Source organism: Ornithodoros turicata, chromosome 1, assembly GCF_037126465.1.
Source record: "Ornithodoros turicata isolate Travis chromosome 1, ASM3712646v1, whole genome shotgun sequence".
NCBI classification, from domain to species: domain Eukaryota; kingdom Metazoa; phylum Arthropoda; class Arachnida; order Ixodida; family Argasidae; genus Ornithodoros; species Ornithodoros turicata.
The window spans coordinates 216597141-216618496 of NC_088201.1; the positions used below are offsets into that span (position 1 = coordinate 216597141).

Sequence of the window (21356 nt, forward strand, 5' to 3'; positions counted from 1 at the left end):
CTAGGGCCAAGGCTCTACAGTGAGCGAATCGTGTACCACGCTGTGTGGGGTTTCGGGACACACGTATAACACCAACTTCCTTGGTCCATGCAAGGCTCCGCAGACTGTAAGTGCATAGGGCAGAGTCAACACTATCTAGATGGATAAAGCCTTGTCACCCGTGGATGTGGCGTAGCCAATCAGAACAGTGTTTTTCACGGCGGTAGCAAATCCCGGTCGAAACTTCAGCTTCACCGGTCCTGGGGAGCGTCTCCACTCTTTTTTCCAAATTGGATTATGGATGTGCTGTGTACATTTCAGCACGGCCATCAACACTTAAAATTCTGGGCCCAGTAGGCCTCCAAAGACTACGTTTAGTTTTCAGAGCTTGGCCAATACAATGTCTATACATATAATCAAATCAGTGGTCTTTAGAGCAACGCAGGTTTTACCTGGCTGCTTCATCTGCATTAAGAATCAAGACCATCAAAACCCAACATATCAATGTGTGAGAGGCACACCGTTCAGACAGCATTTCTTGAACAGGCATTCAACCCTGTCTTCTTTTAGCGTTCGAATGTCACAACCAGGTGATCACTATGGCTTTCCAGAGTACAACTCTATCATCCTTGAGTCAAGTAAAAAACTCATTCATGGCAGCCCCTCCAAAATGTAACATGTACCTCTCCAGATACAACAAACGTGAAACTGTGAAACAACAAACTGCAACAGGAATTTGAGGTGCGAAAGGATAGCTTTGGCAGCGACAGAGAGTTGTACACTGATGGTTCAAAGGGTGTTTCCGAGGTATCATGCGCTATGGTCACATCGTGTGAAGGTCACCATGTCTGTCTTCACAGCAGAAGTGTATTCCATAATTTTAGCCCTTAATTATATCTTACAAAATCGTATGAAATTATCAGTCATATACCCAGATTCTTTGACTTCGCAGACTATCTGTAGCATTTATTGCACAAAAGACCCCATTGTCCATCGTGCAAGGAACCTAGCAAGTACAGAGTTTTTCGGTTACTTTTCTGCTGGGTACCCTGCCATGTTGGGATACCAGGAACAGCCGATCGAGCAGCTGGTACTGCCCTAACATACGGCATAACGCCCTTTGACATTCCATCAAAAGATCTCGGGCTATGTTTAAAAAGCAGCAGACACTGGCAGAGCTTTCGGGACCAACAGACAAGCAACAAATTACGCACTATAAAACCTATAAAACCTATTCCTCCATCTGCATCCAATGAACTGTATGAGGTGCTATCCTGTCGGCTCCGCCTGGGACACACCTATCTCTTACGGGAAGTAGACTGTCCCGAATGCAGTGACTGTGGGGAACAACTCTCAATCTTTCACATCCTCATTGTATGCCCAGCCTACCAGCATCTCCGTGAACGCCATTTTGTTTCGTGCAATAGAAACTTCTAGCCACTGCACCCGGCTCTTCAGCTCAGCAATGAAAGTTTTGTACCCTTTGAAAAGGTATACATGTTTTTTTAGAGATACCGAGTTTTTAAAGGATCTGTGATTTTAATTACTAACCTAGCACTTAGCACAGGTTTAGTAAGCACAAAAATTTTACCTAGGTAAAACATGCAGTACTATTTGACGCATTATGGCCTTATTAACTAATGCACCACAAAAAAACCAAATCAAATCAAATCAAAGCTTTTAGCTGTCGTAGCCACGTAGACGAACCACTGCCGTCCAGGCGTAGTAAATAGAAAAACTTCAAAATCAAGCTCAAAACTGTCCCATATTTCTATCGTGAGTAATTTTGTGGAAAGCGTTCTCTTTATCGACAGATTCGTGTCTACAGGCCCCAAGTTAGTTGCAATCATTTCGGAGTTCGTAACAGGGTAAACCGCAATCAGACGAAGTCAGGCTTTGTGTCCACGTAGAGAAGGAGGGAGACAAGGTAATAAGCAGACCTTCTGTATCTAGGTGGCGTTGGCAGAGGCCGCCAAACCGTTGGTGTTGGAAGAGCGCAATACAGCGTAACCGGCGCGGATTTTTTCCCCGTGCCATTGTTATATGGCGTCTAGTTCCACTACACCGTTGTCGTCATTAGCGATGCGACGCCTTAGCACCATGTGCGGAACACAGGGATTACACATGATCAGTGTTCTCTTGCTGGGTGATAACAATCGTGCCGTTCGTACGAATACGCTGCTGTCTTTTGGCTGTTGCCGTGTCAAAATTCCAGAACGCCTTTAGAAAAACAGAACAAAGTTATTTTATGTTCCGCTAAACATACGAGAGAATGACGTTGGGACGGGTTGCACACTTTCAATACAGGGCGCTATTAGCGACACTTCCCCGTTAACGGCTCAAACTTGGCATTATGGAGCCCCTATTGCCAAGTCTAATCGAATACGGGGAAACTCCTGGCAAAACCTTATGTGCTGCTGCCGACGCTCCCTACATCGGCCTAACATACGCTTTGCAACACCGCTCAGAGTTGGGCCGATGTCGGGTCAGGATATTGGCCAGATATGATTTGGACATGCTGCCGATGTCATTTCGACATGCTACCGATTTGTGAACGATGTTGCGCCAACACAATTTTGTATTTTTATTCGTGTGTTGGCAATCATAAGGATCAAAACAATGTGAGACTGGCTGTTTGCGAGGAAACTACATATTATTTCTACCATTGTTTATTACTCGTTTTATTTTCTGATGGTTTCCTTTATTTCTCGTATTTCCCATGGTGCAATGAGCGCGGCATTACAATAAGCAAGACGAAAAAAAGTTGCTGCATAAAAAACGAAGTGCAAGAAAGTTTCAAAAGGTACCGGTATTCCTTTCGAAACGAAAACACATACTATATATTTCATGTCTTACGAGCTTCCGCAAATTCGAGAGCCCTGTTCGTCTCGGAATCAAAATGGTGGAGGTGACGTGTCTCATTTTGATTCGCTCACACATACAAACAAGGCTCGAATGAGGAATTGCTTCGCATATTAACTCGACATCAACGTACCTAGACACGAATGTGTTTCCTACTTGCTTTCAGCGCGGGACACCAAGTAGGTCGATGGAAAGCCAGTGTCTGCGTCATGTTGTTTGCTGCGGTCAACATCTAGCCGACGATGCCAACTTCAGTGGGATGTTGGTCCCAAGTTGGCAGTGTCGGCGTCATGTCTCTCCTTTCTGTGATCATCAAGCCGACATTGTCAAGCTATGAGATGTCAATCGCGCGTTGACATTGTCAGCGTCATCTCGCTGGTGTCGGTCAACATCAAGCCGACATTGCCAACTTCAGCGTGATATCGGTCGCAAGTTGGCAGTGTCGGCTAGATGTCGCGTTTTCCATCAACATCGAGCCGACACTGCCAACTTCTGTCGTATATCGGTCACAAGTTGGCAGTGTCGGGGATATGTTGGGCCGACATGCCCAACTAGCTGCCGATATCGGCCCGGTGTCGTGTGCTGCCTGGGTTTTTGGTGTGCTGAGAACCGTCCTGGACCATGTCGAACAGTGGGAACACATGTCAGAACGCTTTTTCAGTACAGTCCGGCACACACAATACATCGACGCTGTGCCAGAATATTTTCGAGGAATAACTACATACCCGAATTTAAGCATGGTACATTTGCTCTGATGTGAACCCAATACGAAGTAGCAGGGTAAACGGGGTAGCAGGGTGTAAATATGTAGCACGAATACGGAAGCTTACTCTGTGAGATACCACGGCCATGGCCACGGCAGACATCGCCGTCAGTGAGACATCCACGGATGACGTATCGTCATGCAGCGTAGGGTGACGTAGCGTAGCGTCCTAACGAGAACAAATGCGATGGTCGATACCCTATCTGTTCTCACATCAGGGGTTGGTGCCGAACTTTGTATGATCTATCACACGATGGGGCACAGAAAATGTTTTCCTGTAAAACAGAAAAAAAACATTTTCCTTTGTACCCTTGAGTGTGCTATGATCTGATCCAAATGTACGAGAGCGTCACACAACTGTTTAACATTTCGTTATTGCCTTCCAGTCCCGACAAGCATGCTTCGACGACGACCATGTGGTACGTGCACTTTTATCTTCTAATTGGACAACCAACTTTATTAGCTAAGCCATGACCAGATGAAAGCACCAAAATATTTCGTGAAAACTGGTTGCATCTTTTGGCATTCCGTCAAACACTCTTGAATGCTTTATGGTGGCACTATAGGACATTGATACCAAATTTTTAATCACAGCGCCAAAAACAACCCAAAGGACGCACGCTTAGACACAGGCAGACACGACGCAGACACCTAGCTTCTTTATGTCTAGAGAGAAGTGCCCGTTTCGTCTCCGGTGACGCAGCTTGCAGCTCACGCACTCGTTTGAAGCGTCTGAGAAACGTCGTCCCTTCCAGAGCTCGCTCTGTCCTTCAATCGTCATTCGACTAGTATACCTTCAAAACATATCTAAATATAGAGGTGATAGACATGTAACACAACCCTCAGGAGAGCCTAAAATGTCTTGTACTTGTGCGCTACCACTCTCCTGGCTCTCTTAACGCGGCTGTCCTACGCTAATATGTCAAATACTTGAGCCCTGACTTCGACCTATTTTGGATGAAACCTCCAGGACGAGAGGGCACTGAAACATCAAGAGAGTCACCACGTCGATAGTCACCACGTAGTTGATACTGAGACTGAGTTACTGAGTTGACTGATACCAAGTTGATAGGATGATCTCACAATCACAACTTAGCAAGCAGACGCTTCATGGACAGACCGCTATACTTTCCATCACCCCATCCAAGATACTGCAGGCACCTGTGAAAATAGACAGTAAATACGTGAAACAAGTACACTGATGAACAATTTGTGCGCGTGTGTGTTTGTGTGTGTGTGCGCGCGTGTGCGTGTGACCACTGCCAGTATCTCAAACAACTGAACTACGTATGCACTATTTACGCACGCAATTTCTACTACAAAATTCTGCTACCCCAGGGAACGGGTTCACTGCAAAAATCAAAGTACGATTAAATGATGCATCATTAATGCGGCGGGATGCGCCTATTCTTTTTTTTTTCGTTTATTGCGGACGCACCGTTCACCCACTACCACTGCGCAGCTCTGTCCACCACTACCCAATCACTATCACTAGCTGTTACTAACTACCACTAACTCCAAAGCCACAACATGGACGCCAGCCTTCTCCCCCCTCGCCCCTGGCCTCGCTGCCTTAGAGAGGTATTCCATCTACCAGTGCGCCGATGCGGAATGCCGGTATTGAATGAGGAAGGGAGCGGAGAGGTTTTTTCTCCGGCCCTTCACACATCACTCAGACTGCCACGACTTTCCAACTAGGAAGCTTTAATGCTAAAACATAAAATGGTATTGCACTTTGTTTGGTGTTGAAAGATAGAATACATAAATTAATTAGCATAGTAAGTGCGAATTTAGGGGTTCCTTCGTTAGTCCCACTTAGTTCACACTTAGCATTCCTGTTTGTCCTTCCGTTATTTTATCATGTTATTTATGAATTATATATTTTCGATTATTTCGAACTTTATTAATGCCTTTCTAGTACTCGAAATCATTACACACTTTCGACCACCTTAGCAACAGAAAAATCGTACAACAGCCACGGTTCTCGGTCATACATTTCTGGCTGTGAGCGGGTCTGTCTCCAATCCACGTAGCACCCGTGTCGTGTTACTCTCCGTTGGGGAGCCTAGTGGCGCGAGGAAATTTATCGCATTAAAGGGACAGTCGCATTCTCCGAGGTCAATTTCGAAACTAATGCGAATTCTAATTCCTTGCCGAGCACTGAAATGGGCCTGAAAATACCATTTCAATCCGCGGCGTACTTTTCGCGCAATCCGATGAAAAGGAAACCGCAATCCTTACGCCCTCGCTCTCTAAAAGTGGGAGCAAACGTCACCCGGATAAAGCCAATCAGCGCGCGCCCTGGGTAAATGCGAGCCGCGCGCCTGTTTGGCGATCGCGAAGCGAAGGCGAAGGTAGCAAACATGGAGTCTGAAAACGAGAGTGATGTTTCTCTGTCTGGGGGAGATTCTGACGAACATGTAAGCGGTAGCGGCGACGAGTTAATGCTGGATGATGACCTATACTCTACGGACCCAATGCCTCTGGAACCCGCCGACCATGCACGAGATGTGGCTGCGGCTAACCCGCGGGATGACATTTTCAGGTGACGTATCTCTTTGCATGGTTGCCGTCGGATGTGCGAAACAGTTTAGAATGTTGAAATTGTTGTCGGCAGGTGTCTGTGTGGAGTCTGCGACCCACAGGAGCCCGACGAGCGCCTGTGTTGCCATTCTGTTGCCAGGGTGGTAGAAATGTGCAACAGTGCCGCCGTGCAGTGCATAACACAACACCCATTACTCAGGGACATCTGCCTCCGTAGGGAGCTTCTAGTGGTGTACGCGCCTCAATTCTGCCGCTATGATCAACATTTTAGGCGACTCAATCCCCAGGACCACAGGTAAGCCTGCTGCAGTGCTCTTCCGTTTGCTGTGATTACGACCGTAATGATTTTTTCGGTTTAAATGACCTCCCATCAAGATTCGGAAGGGTAAACTCGGGTGCTAGTCGGGTGTTGTTGGTTACGCAAATTGTCGAACCTAAAGTGGACAGGGGTTGTATACAAAAGGGGTGGCTATTCTCAGCAGCTTTTTGGCCTACACAAGTTTGTCCCCCATAAATCATAAGCGTGGCCGACAGCCGTGGAACGACCCAGAATCCTGGTCCAACAATTCCATTAGGAAAAGTGAAGCAACACAGTCGCCTCAGCTAGTCTCGATATGCTCTCAATTATGCCAGTTAGCCATGTCCTGATTGGCAATACAAAACTCTGATTGACAGATATCCAGTGAGAATTCTGAAGGACAGTCTTACAAGTCTGAAAACAGAAGCATTTGAGGTGCCAATAAAGGGGGGGGGGGAGCATGTTACTGAAGAATGTAAGAGTAATATATTTTGGGAGAAATTGGATTTTGCCGGAATTGGAGGGAAGCTGGTTCGGGAGGGAGTTAGCTGTTGGAATCGGGTTCATCCTGAAAGAGGCGGACCATTTTTCTGTTGCACACCTGCCAACTTTCCACATTCAAAATGCGGGAGACCCCGGAACTAAGAAAGGAATGCACAGGCTTTGAACTCCAAGGTTGGGATAGTGTCTGTTCTTCTGTTCTGGCCATTGTCTTCCCAACACTGTGGGAGATTTGGCAGGTATGCAAATGCCCACAAGATATAATGCTAAACAAAAAGAAATGTCATGTGGATTTGTCTTTTCCAGCTGCCTGAGGTTCACGGCATACTCGTCATTCACGAGATGGGTCTGGGGATACCTTCGTCCAAGGAACAGACGACAGGTTCCTGGATGCATTGTCCGAGCCATCAGGAGGGAGTTCCCATTTACGTCCTATCAAGGCTATCAGCGTTAGGACCATCGAAGTAGGGGTGTCTTGACAAGAGAGACAAGCTGGTGCATACTGATGGCTGGAACTGGAGACATGTAGTGGCAAGACAAAAATTTTGTTGACATAGGCACACTTTGTGTAAATGAGCCCTTGGTCATCCCCCTTGCCTCCCATCAGAGGTTTAGGAGGATGCTATTGGTGTCTGGTGTACGGATAAACCTATTCGCACACCACACACCTGTAGTATCCTCCAAAACCTCTGATGGGAGGCAAGGACCAACGATGGGACCAAGGGCTCATTTACACAAAATGTGCCTATGTCAGCAAAATTTTTGTCTTGCAGCAATTTTCGTCTTTTCGTAATTGCAGTGTGGGGGATGTTTTGTCTTGTCACTCTGTATCTCCAGTTGCAGTCAACAGACTGTCTACCCATCTGTACAGCAAAAACTACTACACGTGGCAATATTAGCTCTGGCATCAAATCCAGACTGTACTGCACTAATGCGGTGTAGTGACGGGAATAAAGAATGACCCTATAATTGTATCGATTTATTGTACAGTGGAGTATGATGGAGTGGGAATAACGAAATAGCATAGGTTTATTATGTTGTGCTGTGGTTCTACATTAATGTGGTGTGAAGTCTGGGCGGTTACAGGTACGCTGCCACAGGGATGTTAGGAGGGTTCATGTTGGCAGATCCATATCTGGTGTACTAATACGCTATGCAAGTCTGTGTCCATTGTTTTCCTCTTCCTGGAATCAGGGGATGACAACCCCCTTGTGAGATGCGCCGTGAAGTGGGTCCCCAGTACTTGCTTCAGCCATGACCTCCACATCTGAAATATGGCCTTGAGCGTTAACACTCAAAAGAATATGTTGAGGGCCTAGCAGGTACAATAACAAATATAAAAATGACTATGCAAATAAATCTTCCCCTTTGCGGTCCCTATTTCACTGGCACAGTTATTTTCCTGTCGACATTACGTTATAAACGCTGGCAGCCGCATCACACAAGATTCCTTTCACAGAACTCTACAATTTTCAGGGCTCGTACATATCCATTATTTTGTGGGACGTGCAAAAAGAATTGCAATATTTTCGTGGCTTGACAAAACATACCAAATCCACTTGATTCCATTGACGTGGTTGCAGCCGCCTGAAATAGAGCCAGAAATTAGCAACAAGGCTGCAGTAGAATACTGATGCAAGTGTCTCGGACGTAGCCAAACACAGATTGCGATGCTTTCACATCCCTGAATGCTACCATCAGGCTTACACTATGAACTGTAGAAACATCCACTAGCTGCAATAAGATTAGAATAACGCTGTCATGTGGGAGTGTTATGTTACTCCTGCATAATACTGGCAACAATTAGCACAGCAACAACACACCAATCTTTTTTCTCTAGAGTACGCGTACTATTGCGTCAGGATGCTGCAATCATTGTAATAATTTGTGTACATTAGTAGCCGGTGTGACCGTGACGTTACAATCGGCGGCGAGGCCAGGTGTTCGCGATTATGTTTACTGTGACAACTGATATTTTTCATCGCAGCGTATAGCTGTGACCACGCAAAATTGTCACTTACCTCCGTTACTGGTTCCTGCCCTTGTTCCTGATCGAATGTGGTAGGGGTGGTAGGCACGGCGTCAATCTTCAGCCGCTTCTGTTTCTGCCGTAGCCCAAGCCGAACTTGCAATATCTTCTTCATCAAAATAGGCGTCGTCGGCGAAATGACAGGAACAGACCCGTGAAACATTCAATCCTTGGAACACACCACAGTAGTGGCTGGCGATCGCTGCCTCCCACTTTCGTTTCGTTTCGCCATTGCGAGGTCGGTGAAATGTAAGCTCGGGATTCGCGTTATAAGTCTTTCTGCACCCGAGCACGTAGCACCGGTTTCCTGGCTGTGACATCGCACGTCAACGGCGTGAAATCCTAGGCCACACGCTATGGTTCAAAGTACTTCAAAGCAAACGCGACAAGACAACAAGAAAAAGGGGCAGCCGCACGCTCAGACACACACAGAATCTGCGGCGGGAAGGAGCGCCTCCTGATGGTTGGTTTATGCGGGTGACGTCATCCAGTGTCGGCGCCTTGCGGGGATTGCCGTGCGCGCCGGAAGCGCGAATATTTAAAAATCGTTTCTGAGTCAACCAAGTGGATTTGTGCGGAGAAAATTTGCCGGCGTACATTATGAACGACAGGGAACATGACCATAATAGTTCCGGAACACGCTTCCGGATGCGACTATCCCTTTAAGTTGTCAGTTGCAACGCATTCCGCAAAATCAACAAGCACAATTACCTGAAGCTCTCCTATGACATACTAAACACGAACAAAGAGAACGAAGTGGAGAAGAAAATTGTAACACAAAAAAAGAATATACCTCTGACTGCTTAGGATTCCTACGCTTGCGAGCCTTGCCGGAGACAACGATATTCCACGAAACACTTTTCCGGTACCCTCTGCATTAAAGCTTCACAGCTGGTTTGAGTCCTGTGTTGTCCTCTTCGTATTCTTTGTTGCTCAAATTCAACGATTGATTCAAATCAAATTCAACAATCAATGTACCTCTTTCATTAATATCCCTTGAACATCTCTACCTGGTCACGAAAGTCCTGAAAATCCGGATATCGTTGTGACATGTAGGGGATATCCCACAAATCCATTTACCTTGTGATTCTACCCAGTAAACAACACATGTCTCAGCACATGTCTGTGTACAGAATATCGCGCTCTGGATGTTTGCATTCCGATGTATAAAGCGCAGTTCATATATCCTGGGGAAGTTCCTGGACTATCCAAGAGACCAGGATATGAACACTCATTGAATGTCGCTCGAATGTCATTGGGAAGTCGTATTCGATATACGGATCTGTAGGATGTTTATACAATCTATTTTTTACTGTCAGTCTTATTTTACTGAGTAGTATTTCGATAGCGTTGGGAGCAAGCAAAAATAGCGTCTGAACGTATTATACAGCGTGAATACATAGTATTCTCGTGTTGCTCGCTTTGCAAAGCATTTACGTAGCATTCTTCAAGCAACAGATAATGGCCTTACAGCTCTACTTAGCAGGTACTCACAGTAGAGCTGACATCCTGAATTAAAAACACAGTAGTTGACAGGAAATTATGTCGGAATTATTTTTAGCATGCATTGACTCGATGCAGGTGTAGCGAAATTGCAAAGGCACATCCATCCTCGTCACCGCTACAAACTTTTTACGCCCCTCTATAATTAGCGCGATTTCGCTGAAATAACATTTGAAACGTTTTGTTTTATTCTGCGGTTTCGACCGATTGGCATCAAGCAAGGTGGTGACTCATTACAGCAGGTATACCAGCAGAGTTCCAGTGCATATTACAGTGGCATTGCCAGATATGTTGTTTCGAGCAATGTGTATAGTCTGCGGGAAGTTATTGAAATGTAACGACGCGTTGAGTAGGGCGCTTCACACGCTTCAAATTCCGATACTGCCGTGCGACTTGGCCATTTGGAACAGGTATCAATTCGGGTTCGTCCCATTATCTGTATTTTCATCATTAGGTGGTACACATGGGTAATATAGGTATGAGTAATATCTTGCTGACATTTTCCCCATATTGGTTGAATTTTTGCAATATGAGCCCACATTGGGGGGGCGACATTTTCCCCATTAGTGCTCACACTTGGCAATATGGAGCATAGACAAAATGGCGTAAATGCAGGCTAGCTCGTGGATAAATTCCATGATAGGCAAGCCAGAGCGACGGGCAAGACACGTAAACAAACACTAACACGGTGGCTCAAAACCAGCAAGATGTTCAATATGTAGTACTTCATGAACACGTAGATGGTGCGTGGGAAGACAGAGAGGTGGGGAATAGGGAATTGAGGACAAAGTCAGTAGAAGGAAGGTTAGAGGAGCCGCTTGAAGGCAGGGTGGATACATACAGACGGCACACTAACACAATTGCCCTGTATGGCCCCTATGGCCCTACTCTGTATGGCCAATGCTTCTCTCAAAAGACGTTTTCGCCTGTCTGGTTCCCACGCCAGCACCGCTGTCTGCGACCATAGGGGTTGACAATTATTACAGAGCCTTAGGTGGTCCGACAAATTTGAATCTGGGCTGTTTTTATGCTGGCCCAACCTTTGGTTAAAACCTTGAGATTCGGGGGCCGATTCACGAGCCACACGTTGCAGTTCTACCAAGCAGGATCGGGAACGAGCCATAAATATCAGATCATCAACGTATCTAGCCACCAAAACAGCGTCAGGCGAACACGAATTTACAAAAGCACGTAAATGAGAGTCGAGGCAACCTAAATAGATTTCAGATAAGAACGGTGCAAACAGACGAACCTATGAAAACACTATCTATTTGGGTGTATAAAACGCCATCTGTGAAAGTTACGTTAAATTCAAGTACAAATTCAGCAATTCCAAAAAATCACTTATAGCTATGCCAACCTGAGACTGGAAACGTACCAAATTTTCGTTCAAAAGACCCAAAGGCGATTCAACAGCAAAGGTTTCTTAAAAGAATAGTACAGATCTTTGACATCCAACGACATCGGGAACATTTCAGAGCCATGAAATGGCAAAAGCATTTTGACAAATTCTGACATTCTGGCATTTTAAAACTGTCAATGATTTCTGGATGAACGCTGATACCAACTTCTGCCAAGCGCTATTTTCATTAAGTACAATTATAAGGGGTGTATTGGGTGTGTGATCCTTCAATAAAATTTTTGAGAAAACTTACACACACTGGTTCGACGTAACAATGAAACAAAATGTATTATAATATGGGCAGTACACACACCGATGGTATTATAAAAGAAAGTTGCCAGCAGTGAGTCTGAGCACAAGGCGATTGCCAATTAAGAAATGAGGAATTAGCCAAGGAAAGGTAACTTCATATGCTATCAAAGCTCGCCCGAGATGTCGGTATCTCGGAGGCTCTCAACTGGATGTACCAGCGGCTGTAAATTAGGCTATAAACACAAAGCGCTTAGAATGCAAGTCACGTAAATCTAGTGCTCGAAACAGTATTCCCTTTTTCTTTTCTTTTTTCTTTTTTTGCACTCGCTTACATGCAATTTACCTTGATAATAACTCTATTATTCATGCAAAAATGACATTTTGGGATGTATATTTCTGGTAAGTAAGCATTATCAAATATTTGAATTCATTTACAGGGCGTTGGTGCAAAATACTTTTCAAAATTTTCATCGTAGAATAGACTTCTTTACCCGAAAACTTCAGTATTCCGTTCCCCCATGTTCCCTCTTCTTTTTCTTTCACATTACATCGGCTCAGAAAAATGTCAGTCGACAACCCCCAGTGACAGGGGACTCCCTTCTCGCCTTGGTGTGCCAGTCTGTAAAACCGTACAAAGGAGGCCAAGGGCGATAAACGCTTCGGGTCGACCCAACCAAGGAAGATACGGAAAGGTCGAGCGGCGGGGCCTTGCAGCGATATTCCCAACAAACTTTTTTTTTCTTTTTTCTGGATGCCAAGAGCAACGATTCGACAAAAAATTAAAGGACACAGAGTAGAAAGATATTAACAATAATCACCTGACAACATAACAGGTTCTTGCTTGACTGTTGCAAAAACTGCAGTTTGGTCTCGTTATCATGTGGGTCAGGAAAATCACTATTCTTGTAGGGCAACACAGATGCAATTACAAAATTGGTGTTTCCAGAGATGAATATGAGCGCTAGTTGCCAAATGGAGGAATGATCAGAGAGAAGCCGTTTCATATATTCAAAGCTCGCCCGAGATGCCGGATTTTCCTACCCGGAAAAAATGTCCCCGGGAAGAACCCTCCCCAGGAAAAAATGTCTCCTAGAGCAATCTCCGCAAGAACGAAAGCCGTTTGATCGAACGCGGGGCATTTGGTCGAAAGCCATTTGATCGAACACCGTTTGATGGAGACAGCAGCGGTCGTTTGATTCTTTATTGGTTCGTTCGAAACACATGCATACTCTAAACAATATTGAACTAAAATTTTATATGGCTGTTAATATATCTGCTTTCGAAATTTTTTTCTTAGCATTCAGACTTCGAGTGCCTTTCGTGCACACATCACTATCATCGTTCCCTGTCGCCAGCAATGAAAAGGGTGCACAGAAGAAGCACACACTATTGGCTGCTCCCAACTTGAAGACATTTTCTTCGGTATGCGTCCCACTTGTTCGCGGGATACAACAACAACAACAACAACTTTATTTCAGGATGATGGGTCGGGAGTTTCATCGCCGGGCGCGATACTCTACCGCATTGCTGGAGGTGAAGCGGGAATTGAAGTAATGGGTCCCGTTACAATTTCGTGGGATACTTCCGCATTGTTCTGTTCAACTTTATTTTCCTTTCGGATGGGAGAGCGTAAAAAGCCAGAAGGCCGTGCTGTTCGTGAATGACAAGGTCTGTAAATAACCAGTGGCCTCCTGTCTTTAGCTGAATAAAAAAGAAGCAAGAAACAAACAAACAAAAAAGGACAGGACACTGATTGCCTGCTCCGTATGTTCGAGTGAAAAGTTACAGAAAAAGAGGTGCTTAGGACACGCTGCGAGCTTAGAACTCCCTTCGAAGAAACCCTTATCAATTACGTTTCTTCAAATAACAGCTTAGGATATCGGAATATCCAGTTATAATGTGATGAGGACGATGCGATGAACTGTGGACGGTGGACTGTCAAAAACAAGCCTGAACTAACCTAACCTCTGAAAACTAACCTAGGACCCAGTTCTAAACTAGGTTCCCAACGGGGGCGCTTTCTCCGTATCCCGGAAATTACAGGAGCGCCGTTGTGAACAGCTGAGGCAACGGATCATAGCCGATCAAGCGCTATCACATTATTTGTTTAAATTGGGAGACGCGATTTTTTAAAATTAACATTCATGCTAACGCACCCATAACATAAATGCACCCGCTGCGCCGCTTGCGTTGTGCCGATTACATGTGTTATTTCTGTTCCTCTCTCGCAAATTTTGCTGAGTACTGACAACGCGGTGAGATTAGGAAGCGATTCTCCATCAACAAATAAATCTTGACTATGACGTTAGGTGATTCATCACTGGTGATTTTCCAAGGTCTTGCTGCCTTCTACGTATTTCTGGCAGATATGTTGGAAAAATGGTTCTTTTATAAAGGGGAGTGCTACAGAATACTGAGCGCGATAACCTTCTGTATTCGTACCAATGAAATGAAACGCATATGCCCACTATCATGACGCTCTGACTTCACGCTCGCTGAACGTGGGTATCGTCGGACTTAGTTCCCAACTCGGAATCAGTGGCGTAGACAGACCTCCAAGGTAGGGGGGGGAGCTCTATACCCCCCCCCCCCGCTGATCCTGGGTGCGACAACACACAATACTTGTGCACACCGCAGCATGCCATTGAAAAAAACGAAAATAATTAATTTGAACATTCACAATACGATAATGTCCAATGAGGTGGTGTCACGAGATTGGAAGGATATTTAAAAGCTCATACTTTGGAAACCATTCCAGTGTGCCGCTTGAACTGAAAGAACTTTCGCGATCGTCAAACTGTTCCCCCCCATATATTATGTTCTCCTCGGATTTGCACGATTTGCGTGGGTCGGTCAGTGGCATGTAGGGCGGGCTTGAGCCCTTCCCTAGCCTCCCCGTGGCTACGCCACTGACGGGAATACTAGTATTTTCATATACAGGGAGTCCCAATAAGTGTATACAGATTTTTTTTAAATATATATAACGATATATATATATATATATAGATACTCATGGAACGATGCGACAGCTCCAGGGGACACGTGTTTCGCCGAGTTTGCGGCTCGTCAGCCCTGGGTAGCTGCGCATCGTTCGGGATTGGCAAACCAGGGGTCACTCAGCGAGCGATATACACCTGGGAGGGTGACTGAGCATTCCTCATGCCACAGTGCAAGCCAGTGAATTACAAAAGGGGGGAAAAGCCATTAAAGAAATACGTAAATGACGCTAGACGTGTTTGAAATTCAAATTTACAGATTAAGATGGCTTCCATGGCTGCACGTAGAGAAACAGATACGCATGGAACGATGCGACAGCACCAGGGGACACGTGTTTCGCCGTGTTTGCGGCTCGTCAGCCCTGGGTAGCTGCGCATCGTTCGGGATATATATATATATATATATATATATATATATATAATGATGTAGGATGTGGGAAGACTATGAAGAGTATGTAATGTAGGATGTGTGAGGACGAGGAAGAAGGAAAGAGAAAAAAGGTTATTCGTACTTGACCGTACCAGGGTGTGGTTGTCTGAGGCTCCGTTCCTACACTGTAACGCCAGAGCCGTTACAACTTAACGCCCGAACTCTCATCGCTTGATGCACGGACGACGGTCCCTGGCACCCGCTCTTCACCCTCCGCTCTCAACCGATCGTCTTAAACCTACGTCCAAGATGGCGGACCATTCTTCTATGGAACGTTCCATCGCGAACTTCGACGAGATGGACGACGTCGGTAAAGCTGCGATTTGTGCCAGAGGTACAAGATGTCGACGTTCTCTTCTGGTCGATTGCAACCTATACCAGCGCACGCTCCATTCCATACCGTGGGCTTGGACATCATCGGTCCGTTCCAGCCGTCGCGCCGTTACAAGTTTGTCATCGTTGCCATAGACTACTTGACCAAATTCGTCGCAGCCAAGCCGGTCAGAAACATCGAGGCAACTACGATTCAGAACTTTATTGAAAGACGTCTGGTCCTCAAGCACGGCTGCGCGGCAGTGATAACCACTGATCGTGGAACCCAGATGATGGCACTGTCAACTGAATCGTTGCTCCGACATCGAGGGATCAAGCTCAACCCGACCACAGCATATCATCCGGCTGCTAATGGGCTTTGTGAACGGGCCAACAAGACAATCAAGCAGATGATGACGCTGGCAACGGCGGGGGGAGAGAAGTGGGCAGACATAATCTCCTATGTTGTATTTTGCTACAACACTGGATTCCAAGAATCCACCAAACAGTCTCCCTTCTTTCTTGTGTACGGCCGCGATCCGGTGCTGCCCCTCGATGTTGTCTTTAACCGACAGGAGCTCGCCGAGCTGAAAGACTCCGCGACATACACCACCGTGGTTCATGAGAGGCTGAACTGTGCAAGGAGAGCTGGCTGCCGAGAACATCAAACTGGCTCAAGAAAAACAGTCCTACTTTGCCAGGCGACGTCAGGACGTCACTTTCGAGAAGGGACAGTTGGTGCTCCTCAAGTCGCCCCCAACCGGTTTCAAGGGCTCCAAGAGCTTCCGGGGACCGTTTCGCATAGTGTCTCGTCTGTCTCCGGTCAATTATGAAATCGAGCCTGAGGACTGTGCCTGGAGCGACATCGTTCATGTTGAAAGACTAAAGCCCTACCTGAGGCCTCTTGCCTCCTATGATGTAAATATGTATATGATCTAATGTAGCCACTGTAACTATTGTATATACGATGCCGGGTCGGCACCTTTTAAAACTGGGCATGTGATGTAAGATCTGGGAAGACGATGAAGAGTATGTAATGTAGGATGTGTGAGGACGAGGAAGAAGGAAAGAGAAAAAAGGTTATCCGTACGTGACCGTACCAGGATGTGGTTGTCTGAGGCTCCGTTCGTACACTGTAACGCCAGAGCCGTTACAACACTTTTTCCAAGATGAAATCAATTGCAATGTAGCATATGCTGAAGGGCACTCCCTAAGAGGGCATTAGCAAAGTCCAAAGGCAATGTCTTAATTAGTTTTCATTAATTAGCTTGTTAATTATAAAAGCTACAAAGTTGTCCCAACGGATCATCTGTTCCTTTCGGTCACCTGATATCGTAGCCGTTTTCAGAACAAAAATCCGTTCCATAGATCGCCCGCAAAAAAATTAGTGAAGGAACGCCATTTTTTTCTTCATTTTATTCATTGCGTATCTTCGCAGATGCGTATTTCCTTCATCCCAACGTGAGAGGAGGAAGGAGCACAGTGCCGCCTCATGCGTCGAAGGTGAGCTTTAACTTGCGCAAACAAAACAAAAACAAATGTATCGGGTGACTCTATCGGAACTGGCCTTATCTTGGGTTGCATGTTCTGTTTCCTTTTAATCTTTTTCCAGGACGCGAGAGGCGATAGTGTGCTCTTTCTCCCTCTCACATTGGAGATAAAGGAAAGACGAGTCTTCTAAGAAGCACAATGAACGAAATAAAGGAAAAAATGGCAATTAATGTTGAACCCAGAACCATCATGTTTGTTCCATCTGCAAAAAAAATGTTGTGTATAGAATTCCGCTAGCTTATCCATGGCTTTGTATACATAGGTCAAACCACTCAATGCGCGCTCAAGGTTGGGCCAGCATAAAAACAGCCCAGATTCAAATTTGTCGGATCATCTAAGACTCTGTAATAATTGTCAACCCCTATGGTCCCAGACGGCGGTGCTGGCGTGGGAACCAGACAGGCGAAAACGTCTTTTGAGAGAAGCATTGGCCATACAGAGTGTGGGCAATTGTATTAGTGTGCCGTCTGTATGTATCCACCCGGCCTTCAAGCGGCTCCTCTGACCTTCCTTCAACTCACTTTGTCCTCAATTCCCTATTCCTCCTCTCTGTCTTCCCACGCACCGTCTACGTGTTCAGGAAGTTCGTTATTACCTATTATGCGTCTAGCTGGTTTTGAGCCCTCGTGTTAGTGTTTATTTACGTGTCTTTCCCATCGCTCAGGCTTGCCTATCATGGCAATATGGAGCCCTTGTGTCAAGTTTCAATATTGGGAAAATCCTGGCAACGCTTTCCCTTTGTGGGTCAATATTGTGTCTCCTGAAAACACGCGCTATAGATGTCACAGCGCTTTTTCAGTACAGTCTGGCCGCTCGATATATATTTAAGAGAAATGCTAAGCAGCTGAGACTGAATATAAACAAGAGGCTCAGCGAAAGTAAGTTCGAAAGTCATCCGCAGAACCATCCACTCCCGCCAGGACGCGGTCGAACAAGTTTGAATCTCGACGGGTGGATGACACATCCCAGACTGCCCCACAACCGCCCCACCACCGCCACTGCCCCGACTAGCCTTGGCTACGATCCTCGACTGAAGCACACTGTGACAAAATCCGTAGCCGACGGAAGCTCCGGAGCAAGCGTTGCCAATTGGTTTCGGAATTGCGCCTGCTTTCACCAGCTAAAAATGCGCTACGTTCCCTCGACTGATTCGGTATGCCTTCCTGCGGCCACCCACAGAGAAATTAGAGCTCCGTTCAGCTCATTTGCTCTCTTTTGGTCTTCCTCCCCGCCTTTCCTTCTAACCTCTATCCGTATGATTTAGTTGGCCTTCAAGAAAGCCACCTTTGCCGTTATGTGCAGTGATTGTTACTGAAAAGAACATTGTGTGAGCATCATCATGGTCGTCATCACTCCCTCTGACATTTCATCACTTTCACCGTCGCGTTCATGAAAGCGATGGGAGAGGCCACGAGAGTTCATAGGCCAGAATCGACGCATCATTATCTACGAGCTCTAATTCGACCTTTTACGAACCTAAAGTCTTAATGCTATCTTCTATAACGTCTAACTTGAATAAAAGTCGGCTTTGCTAGCACGCCTGCTGTTCACACCTTTATTCATCGATATCTGTCCTTCCCAAATGGAGATATCATCTGGACCACCACTGTGCCATCACGCGACCAGCTGGGCGACACCGTCATTAAATTTTTTGTGCCTGACATGGCGCGGTCGACAGGAGTTCCACTCTGTTACGGGGTAAGATGGTTCCATATTCGGTCGGTTCCGATTCCCTGCGGCATCTATTTTGTACAGTTCAGTAGTCACTGTTGCGTTCACCTCGGAGGTTTTCGGAGCAGAATAGAATTTTCGCGAGCTTGTCTCCCAAGCTGTAACCTCTTGGAGATCAGGAAAGTTCCTTACCTTGTACTTTTTTCTCGCCGCCGCGGAACACCGTCTAAGGCTGATTAGCAATATATGCGAGTTTAACGTGACGCATTTACGTCATTTTATGGCTTCGATCACGGATGATTGTGTTAACAAGAAGTTATTTTTATTTTTTTTTAATCTTACGCAAGTTCGGTGGAACGCTTTGCCACTGAAGTCTCTCGGGAAAATCAGTCGCTCTACCAGGACAAGCTCGTCCTACCTATTACCGAGCTAATGTCTTTCATAAAACGCCTGCTGCTCAATAGCTTTATCCATCACTATCGATCTTGGTCAAATGGGGACATAATCTGGACTGCCGCTTTTGTCATTACCGGCCGTCAGCGACTAGCCAGTCTTCCATTTTTTGTCCCTCGAAGTTCCCCGCTGGTTGTATTCGTTTTCATTCATTGGTGATTAAATATTGGTAACGATTTCCGTTCCTGCAGTATGTATTTCGGTTGTTTTTTGTGTCTCAGCTCAGTGTCTGGCTCCGTTCTCGTTTCTGTTCCCGATTCTGGTAAGACGAAAGAAAATACATTTTTGTTTCTGTTTCGGTTTCTGGTATTAGTAACGAAACCATTATCGTTTCTGTTTCTACTTTTGTTTCCGATGAAATTCACGTAGATACAATTCATAGTTTCAGCATCTGTTTCCCGTCACAATCCCTGGTTGCGTGGCACGAAACAGAAAACAGATTCATATAGCCGCGCAGATGCATTTTGTACTCAAATAGCGCACAATACACGACGAAAAGTCATTGGCTATCCAAGTGAGTTTGGACAACGTCGCACGTCTTCATGTACAGTTCTACGTATATCACATGACTGTTTATTTTTACCAAAAAAAAAAGAGAATTCGCGTGCCGATGCTTTCATTCCAACGACTCAGCTGAAATGACGATGGGTCTAAAGTTGAATAACTCTCGTACGATTCACGTTATTTGACCGCGATTTGGATTCAGACACAGGCGTTCATCTATGCGTACGTCCATGGTACGATCTGTTTAATGAACACAACAACACAGCGCAGCAACCATCGACGACAGGCGCTGAGTAACAGCTGAAGTTTATGCTGTGCACCGCAGGAAAGGAAAAGGGAAATGGGAGGGAACAAGGGAATACAGGGCACATTGGCTACACAGGAGACGCCTCTAGATAGGCAATCTCCCGTAGTTGAAACTCAATGCAAAGTGCACTGACACAGCTTTCTTTTCTGTCACGCATCGTGAGAGCTTCGAATATCGCTCTAGTGCACTGATCTCTTTGTCTGGCGAAAACCCGAGTGCTCCCTAACATCGGCCAGTAGCCAGCCGCAGCGCCAAATTGTTTCCTGTCCCTGATTTCAGAGATGTAGCATGTTACATAAGCCTATCATTAACGTACCTCCCCGTCTGGCTTACGCACGAATTGTCACAAGTCACCTGAATGTCATAATGGACAAAGTCGCTCTACTTTCCGTGCTAAACAATAATCGTTTCTCCTTTTTTTCCTACAGCTGTGCTTCTGGAAGCAATGTGAAAAGAAATACAGCGAGATAAAAGCGCTGTCCCGTCGTAACTGGAACATACCAGACATCCATTACGACGAAATCGATGCCTGTGCTAAATATCCATGACGTGGCGTTACTCTGCTCAAGATTACCTGGTCGTGTCGTGCTTTCTACTTCGATTCGACTAAGTGGCTGCTGCCGCTGTCTTATGTTCAATATTGCATTGAGACACTGTTTCAGAACTGGTCACAGTTGTGGACTATGTGGCTCTATAACAGATTATTCTCCTTTGCCACTTGTGTGTGATAATCGTTGAAACTGTGCTACAAGATCTATAACGTGAGGTTGCGTAAAGTTTGAGGCAACCCGAAACGTGGCTGATTCTTGGATGGTGATCCTACATTACGCGCTGTGAGTGCCATCAAACTACTTTGTAAGTGTAGGTTATCCGAATGGTTTTAAATTTGGTTTGCGAATGTCATGGCGAACGACAGGACAGAGGTAACTATGACAACATTACGCGTTATAAATACGCAATAACACTTGTACTTGTACACCTGGTTCGGTTGGGTTAGGT

General features: G+C 45.7%; 1 long non-coding RNA gene across 1 annotated transcript; it reads left to right on the forward strand.

The window, feature by feature from the left end:
• The first annotated feature begins 9 nt into the window (after positions 1–9).
• LOC135379044 (uncharacterized) lies at positions 10–20969 on the forward strand. Its single transcript, XR_010418683.1, has 3 exons — positions 10–106; positions 3991–4023; positions 20786–20969. It is a non-coding gene; the product is annotated as an uncharacterized LOC135379044 (long non-coding RNA).
• The last annotated feature ends 387 nt before the right edge of the window (positions 20970–21356 follow it).